The sequence below is a fragment of the Cupressus sempervirens genome, chromosome 6 (genome assembly GCF_028749045.1).
Source record: "Cupressus sempervirens isolate cs-2001-9-10 chromosome 6, ASM2874904v1, whole genome shotgun sequence".
Lineage (NCBI taxonomy): Eukaryota > Viridiplantae > Streptophyta > Pinopsida > Cupressales > Cupressaceae > Cupressus > Cupressus sempervirens.
Window position 1 is genome coordinate 260,537,301 of NC_143123.1, and position 8,034 is coordinate 260,545,334.

Consider the following 8,034-nt stretch of genomic DNA (forward strand, 5'->3'; position numbering starts at 1 on the left):
TTAAAATTAAAATATAATAAAGGGAAGGGGTGGGGAAACCCCATACCCCCCCATACCTGTTGTTGGCTTTTAAAGGGTTGTGATAGCAGGTACACTACTACTCGCAATAGCAGTTATACTGCTGACTGCGGCAGTAATGTAACCTACTGCCATAGGTTAAGGCCGGCGGGCCTTTATAAAACACACCTTCTTTTTTAATTATAATATATATATATATTATAATTTAATTTAATTTTTTAAAAAAATTTATTTAAAAATTAATAATATTTAATTTTAAGTTATTATTTATTTAATAAATTTTATTAATAAATTTATTAATATTTATTATTTTTAATAAATAGTTAATGAAGGATTAAGATGATTATTGTATCTAATTATTAATTGATTTAATTAAATATAATTTAATTAAGTTTAATTAATAATAGAATTTATTCAATAAAGTTTTAAAATTTATTTAATTATTATTTATAATTATATTTTTAATGAAATTGTAAAGTATTTTATTTAAAATCAATGAGTATTATTTTTAATATTTTTAATAAATAATTACCTTGAAGTCATTTGGAATAATGGATTTAAAACCAAATTAGGGTAATTGTGCAATTATTTAAATATAAGAATGGGTTAATTGTAAGGGTGAACTATGAAATTTATCTGCTTGAAACATAAGTTAAACTGGAAACTGAAACCTTACTTTTAACTCAACAATATGTTTTCAAAATCAAACCAAACTATGAAACCTACACTATGTTATATGAATGTTGTATATGTTTTGGATTTGGGTTGAGTAGAGTGTTGACCAGTTTTAGGATGTCCGCCAAAGGCTTGGGAGTTTTGTGATTGTGGTATTATGTTGAACTAATCTTGATCTTTTAAACTCAACCATGGTAACGTGCTGGTATGCTCTTTGATGAGTTTGTTAATATTATTGGTAATTGTTTTCAGTGTTATTATGGGATAACGGGATGAAAGTTATGACCTACTTGACTTAACCATTTTGAGTCTTCGATCAATATTTTTGGGATACTTTCCAATTGCTTGTAGAGAACTGATGGGTTATTTTGATTTATCTTTTGATCCTTTCCAATCACTTGTATAGGACTAAGGTAATATTATATGATTCTTTGATTTTTGATTTCATAAGCTTAGGGTAAGTTATCTATATGTAATGTCAGGAAGTGGCTTGCAATGGAGGTCGAGGCCCTAAGTGGCTATCAGGGTAACCCATTGTAAGCTATTTAATAAGTGAAAACATTACACTAAATGAGAGTAAAATGAACCTAACAAGAGTCTTTGTATGTTCTCGCCCATGCCTCCAATGCTAGTACAAACTAGGGTGGGAGTAGAGAGAATGCTTGGTTGTGACCATGCATCGTTAGTATGCCTTATCAGTACGAGTGGATACTAGGGCCGCATAGGGTCACTAGGGGGTCGGGGTCCTAAGAGACTACCATGGTAACTCTAGCATTGATTCGTGCGATGACACTTGTCCGCTTACATAGTAGGTTCCCTACGTGTCTTTGTGTGCCTCTAGGTCTAGATATCGATTTATCTTGGAACGTTTGAGTTAGATTAATTTTAGGGTTTCCTAGACTTAAAGAGTACTTTTGATATTTTGATTGATTTCATGTTTGGGACTTGAGACTATCTCCTTAGTGTGGTGGGAGTGGGCCTTTTTGGGTTACCACGCAGTCAAGTGGTAGTGCTTTTTACTCTTACCATTGAGATCCATCTGTTGATACTGGGGTTGGAGTTTCTTGTTTGCATTTCCTTTCGTTCTATTTTTGTGTATTATGATGCATGGTTATATCTTTATGATGGATGGTTTCTCTTATTGAATTGTACTTTATTTCATGGATCCAAAAAGGATGATGTAATCTATTTTTATAAATGTATATTCTTTTAGACTTTCATACCCTATGACATTTAAAGTGGATGATTGAGCATTCCGAATTTTATTGCCAAGTGGCATTCGGAACAAATGTATATTATTTAAATGGACTTTGGACTTTTAATTATTCTCTCACGTGGATGTGGTAATTGTTAGAATTAGTATTAATTAAATTTTGAATGTGATTCAACGTCTTGGGATCCTTAAGGAATGTAATATGTTATATTTGCTTATGTATGATTGTATGTTATTACTTCTGCAACTTTATGTTTGATGTATATGTTATTCTTTCTTTAAAAAAAATATTTGGCAAACTTAGTAAAACTTTAGGTTAATTCTTTTGGATCACTTGGCGGGGCGTTACATTTGTATTTTGTCATGGCATTCAAATAATTTGTACACGAGCCCTAGCTTGATTAAACTTTTCCTTTCCTTTCATGTTTCTTGGATGATAATAATATGTTCAAATAAAAGTATTATATACTTCAATGTCAAATTTTTTTTGCATATTGGGGCATCTTAAATAAAAATGTTGAACATAATACATGGCAACAATTGTCTTATTATGTTGAATATTGATTTCTTCTTGCAACTAAGGGCATTTATTACATTCCATTCTTCTTTGAAAGCATTTTTTGATGGTAAAATTTTGTCATATCTTTGTTTTCAAATATTTTAAAAGATCAAATTTAAACCTAAAGTAGCACTTAGCACCATAAGGAGGTGCAATGGTGTCATTAATAGTAAATTATATGATCAATAATATATTGAACACTACATTTTAAAGGAATAGTGATAATAGTACACATACTCTTGCAAGTTAATTCCTTATTTGTGTTTCATCCAAGTTTTCTTCCTATAGACCCTCCTCTACAAAAATTCTAGACCAAAGATGATTATCCATGTTTTCAAACTCTTTTAAAGAATTGGTTACTATGCTTCGAAAGAAAAGGTGTCTCCTTCAACCAATCAAATTTGTATACTTTTTTGGGTGTGACTAGAAGTTGTTGACAAGGTTAAGTGGCACTCAATTGCAGAAAGTATTCTCCTACTCGGGATTGAGATCAACGTTCTAACAACATTTTGAAAGCAAACACAATTTTTTGGATGAGTAAGAGTTCAATCTTTGTATGTGTTTGCTATAGTGTTTATTCTACATATAGTGTATCTATGAACTAGGTCTATTTCACTTTCGCTATTTTCAGTAGGGTTTGGGTTTACCCAATTTTGATCTAAGATGTATTTGTATAAACATTGAATGGGGTAGTGGTGATCCGCTAATAGGTAAAAAAATTACAGGGGTTGGTTTTCTTAATTTCAAACTTTATGTATATAACTCATATTATCGATTATATAAATAATCTTACCAATTAAAAATATAATAATAATTTCAAATATTTAATTTATAATTGTATTCATTATATATAATAATTTCATTGTAGCATTTTAATAACATTTATCAAATTATTTTAAAAAATTATACTTATATCTATTTTTTTAAATTATATTTTAACAAACTTGGAGAAGGAGTAGTCTACAACTTCATATAACCCTAGGATGACATTTGGGGCCTCGTACCAAATCCATCTGTCAGTCTTGCTTCCTTGAGAGTCAATGTTTTTTGTTTTGCATTTATTTCTATCTTTTGTTTTGGTTTTCAACTAATGTGTTTGGTTTTATTGTCCTCTTTTTCCCTCTAATTAGTGGAATTTTTCCAACTCTTCTATGCCCTTGCATGTGTTTTGTGTAACCTAATACCTCTTGGAGTTTGGCTCTTCAAGCCCAACTCTATATTAATGCTTTTAGGAATGTTATGGATATTAATGTAGAAGTACGACAATCAAATGAGGAATTAGAAGTTGTTGAAAATGAAAGAAATAAGAAGGCTAATGGTGATAGCTCTATGCAAAAAGAGAAATATGGTGAAGGCATTCTTACTAGGCCCTCTTACAAAGCTTCTCTTATAGAAGAATTAGAGATTTCATATCTGCCCTCTACAGAGTTTAATAGACAACTCGTGGTGGCAACAATGGAAGAAGAAGGAGTTTTGGGGACCAATGCTAATGAAAGTGAAAGTGGTTGCAAAGTCGACCCTGTGAACCCTAGAGAAGGAAGAAATGGTAAGGTTTCCAAGGATCACTATAAGACTCATGTTCTCTCTCTAGGTGAAGACGTGAGAGGTGTCATTAGAAATGAAAGAGTAAGGCTTTAAAATATTGCAATTTTCTTCACTGTAATAGATTCTAACTTCTTACCTTCAAGAAAATTCTTTGATGAATGGTTGAATAATATTTGGGGTAAAAAATTATGCATACATGTTAGCTTCTACAAAATGCAACAAAAAGTTTTTTTCATAAAAAATTTCAAGAATCACTCAATGCAAGAAAAGGTTTTAAAATAATATTTTTAAATGTTGGTAAATCCATGTTTAGAACCTGTCCTTGGTTTGTTGAAGGCAATTTGAAGCAAGTCATGGCCCATTTCTCCCCGCTCCAACTTAAATTAGTGAATTTGTAAACCATAATTTTGGCCCTTCTTTCCACATATGGTCAAACCCTTGGGCTTCATTCTTCAAACAAAGAATCCAAATTTACTCTACCACATTTGAGTGTGAGGGTCCTTATTGCCTTACTCTAGAAGTGTGTGTCCCTGACAAGTTATCGATGAATTTAGAAGATTTTTTATTTGAATGAAAGGTAGTCTTATTAGGGAATTGTAATGCATATTTCATTGTAAAAAAATAGGCATAATAGGAAAAATTGCCCTGAAATTAATTATAGGAAAAATGGCTTCAATTCAATTCATACTCAAAACCCTAGCAAAACTAATACTAACAATATTAGTAAAGAATCTAAGAAGAATATGACGAGGTCTCTAGTCAAAAGAAAATATTACAAGATAATGAAGATAAAGAAGAAGATAAACCCAATGTTTTAGATTAAGGCAAAAATAGGTTTTGAAGGGACTTGAAACCCTTTAACAATTTAAGTTAAAGATCAACATTAAGCACCACTAGGTTTTACAAGGACCTGAAACCTAAAGTTTACCAAGAAAACACAAAAAACTAGGTTTTACAGGGACTTGAAACTGCAAGAGTAACCCAAATAGAAAACACACCTAGATTCTACAAGGACTTGGAACCTAAAGTTTAAACAAAAAGCTGGAAATAAAAATAAAACCAACAAAATAGAATAGACCAGCAACCAGAATACCAACGACCACAACAAACACCTACAACAACTCTTTTATGATCTTCTCAACCTCCTTACCTACCTCTATAGTACTCTGGATAATGTCAATTGTGGCAGAGTCAGGAGCCTCAGGCACCTCAGTAATCTTTTTCCTCATACTCTGCCTAGCCCTCTTACTCGGTCCTCCTGGACTCTTCACACCAATAGTATCTGGAGACATAATCTCCTCATTGCTTTTCTTTCCCAAGCTAGCCATCGCAACACATAAACTAGAAGTAACCAGTTCCATCCTCTGCCCACTATCCTTGATTAATTGATGGAGTTCCAGCTCATGCTCCTTAACTATTTTGGGAATGTTACCAACTTGGCTTTCTATATGGATTCTCATAGCACATTCGTGATCCAACTCTTTCTACATATCCTCGACTTTTTTCTTAAGCAATATTATCTCATTGTATAGACAAGAATCACCTTGAAGGGAAGCCTATACTTTGAGCTTGGCAGTATGAAGGAAAGATAACTTCGCTTGATGAGACTCATCTTTGCATCCATCATCTACCCTATTTGCAGAGTCAATAGTGGTATCCTTATTCTTCTTTATATTGACCTGGAGTTTAGTGTTTGCGTCCTGCTTTTGATTTGGCTTATCTTTATTATCCTTGCTCAAGCTGAGCTTTTTCATGAAAAGGACTTTACCCTCATTATTCTTTTTGATATCCATGTCCATTTTCTCCTCACTAGAATTCCTTTTAGAAGGTGAAGGGTGATCACTATGTTTCCCCTCTTCATCCCCTAAAGCTTTCGACCCTGCATTAAACTTAGTTTTCCTATCTTTACTATCCTCCACATTATCCATGTTGGTAGACATGCTTCTGCTCCTAGAGTAACCATCCAAGTTTGAATTGAGGTCCCCCATTTCTGATAAACTCAATGTTGCAAATTAGGATATGTGCTCTAATGTTCATAAGAAGAATACTTGTATCTCTCTATTGAACCCTCTTTTTGAAGAGGATTATGAAGTCATTCCTATTAGATAAATGTGGGGGGAATGAATCAGTTATATCTAGTTATCCTACATAATTTTAAAACAATTTAGTACCAATTCAAACTCCAAAACTTTCAAATCGGTAACTCGGTAACCACATTCAACTTCTCAAATCAACCTTATAACAACTTTACTTTAAACTGTTATCTCATTGTTCTTACTTATATCGAGTATCAGAGTAATCACTTAGCTTATACTAAGTTGCAACATTAAGGAAATAACATGAAAACAAACTTTGCAACACAAGCATTCACACATTTGACACAGATATTTAATGTGGCAACCTTGTAAAGGGAAAACCCACCTAGAAACTGGCAACTCAAAAATTCCTATCTTCTGAAGTGAGCTCTGCTAGGAACCAACCTTGTTAAAGGTTGCATGCACATTTTTAGTGTGACCTGATTGGATGATTTCAACCAAATATCATCTAGACCTCATCACTCATTATCATTACTAAATAGTGATCTACTTTAAAGGACTTACAAACATCACTAATTGATGCTACCATATAGGATTTCAAAGATTTGTTAGATTTTCTTGGTTAAGAGATTTTATCTACTAAAATGGTAAGAAAGTAATAGTCAAGTGATCTATTAGGTTTAGCACTACCTTGCTTGTTTAAATCTCTACTTCACACAGTTTCTTCCTTCTGATCTTGGTCTAGCTAATTCACGCACTTCCACTTTCACTTTGCACTTCCTCTACTTGACATTTTCACTTATTTTCTGCTCAACTCACCTCATTCTTCTTTCTTTCTTCTTCAAATTTTTTTGCACAATCAACACATCATCAACAACATCAACAACCAAAAATAGTCTCATTCATCTCCTTCAATAGGTAACTTTTGCCTTCCAAATTCTTCTAGATTTTGCCACTTAATCACCATTGTAGATCTCATATTCAATGAATTTAATCACTCATAAAATATAACTTCCTTGAACATTGTGTGCATCTCCATTCTTCTTAAATCTTCTTCACCATATTTTCTATACATTTCTCCAACCATAGATCTTGCAACTAACTTTGATTTTATCCTTTGATCTTCTCAAACATTGTTAATTTTCAAGAAAAGTCACCCTTAGATTAATCTTTTATTTTTTTCTTCACTAGGTGAACATTACAACTTTACTCGAGCAATACATCACTTGATTAACACTAAACTTTAACTATTCCCTATCAGGTGCTTGGTGACAACTATAGAAGCTTAGTTAATATTGTATCTCTTCTTTTACCGAACAAACTATTATGAACTTCATCACAACAATACATGATTGCAAAACAATCAAACCAACGTTATACTGTCATAGTTCAACTCATTCAAGTACCCATTGAATACCAACACTTATCAACTATTTCATCATCATACTTTTTTTAAATCCTCATCATTAATTAAATGATATGGTACTCTACTAAATTAGCATCGTGTCTAACCACCTAAGGCTTGACATCAATGAAAACATAACAATTGATATGACTCTTTTACATACAATAACAACATTATTAGTTGGAGCTAACAATCTCCCCCTTTGGCATTGATGACAACACATAAACATAAGATTTTACATTACAAAACATTACTCATAAGATAATCAAATGTATGCATTGACAACAATACAACTTTTCAACTTTGACTTTATTCAAGTTCTCTACAATAGATTTCAACATCAGGTTCACTCGATCTGTATCTTTAGTGGCTTCATCTTCACAAATTCTCCCCCTTAGGGTGTGCTGCACTTTCAACACCATCATGTCTCAATTTTTTTGACAACAATCTTCATTCTTCTCATCCTCTCAAGTCATTCCTCTATGACGTTACATCTTCTCCCCCTTAGTATACAACTTCATATATAAACAAATTTATTGTAATCATCTAGTTCCTTTTTGCTTTCCTCATCGTTCTTGTCTGC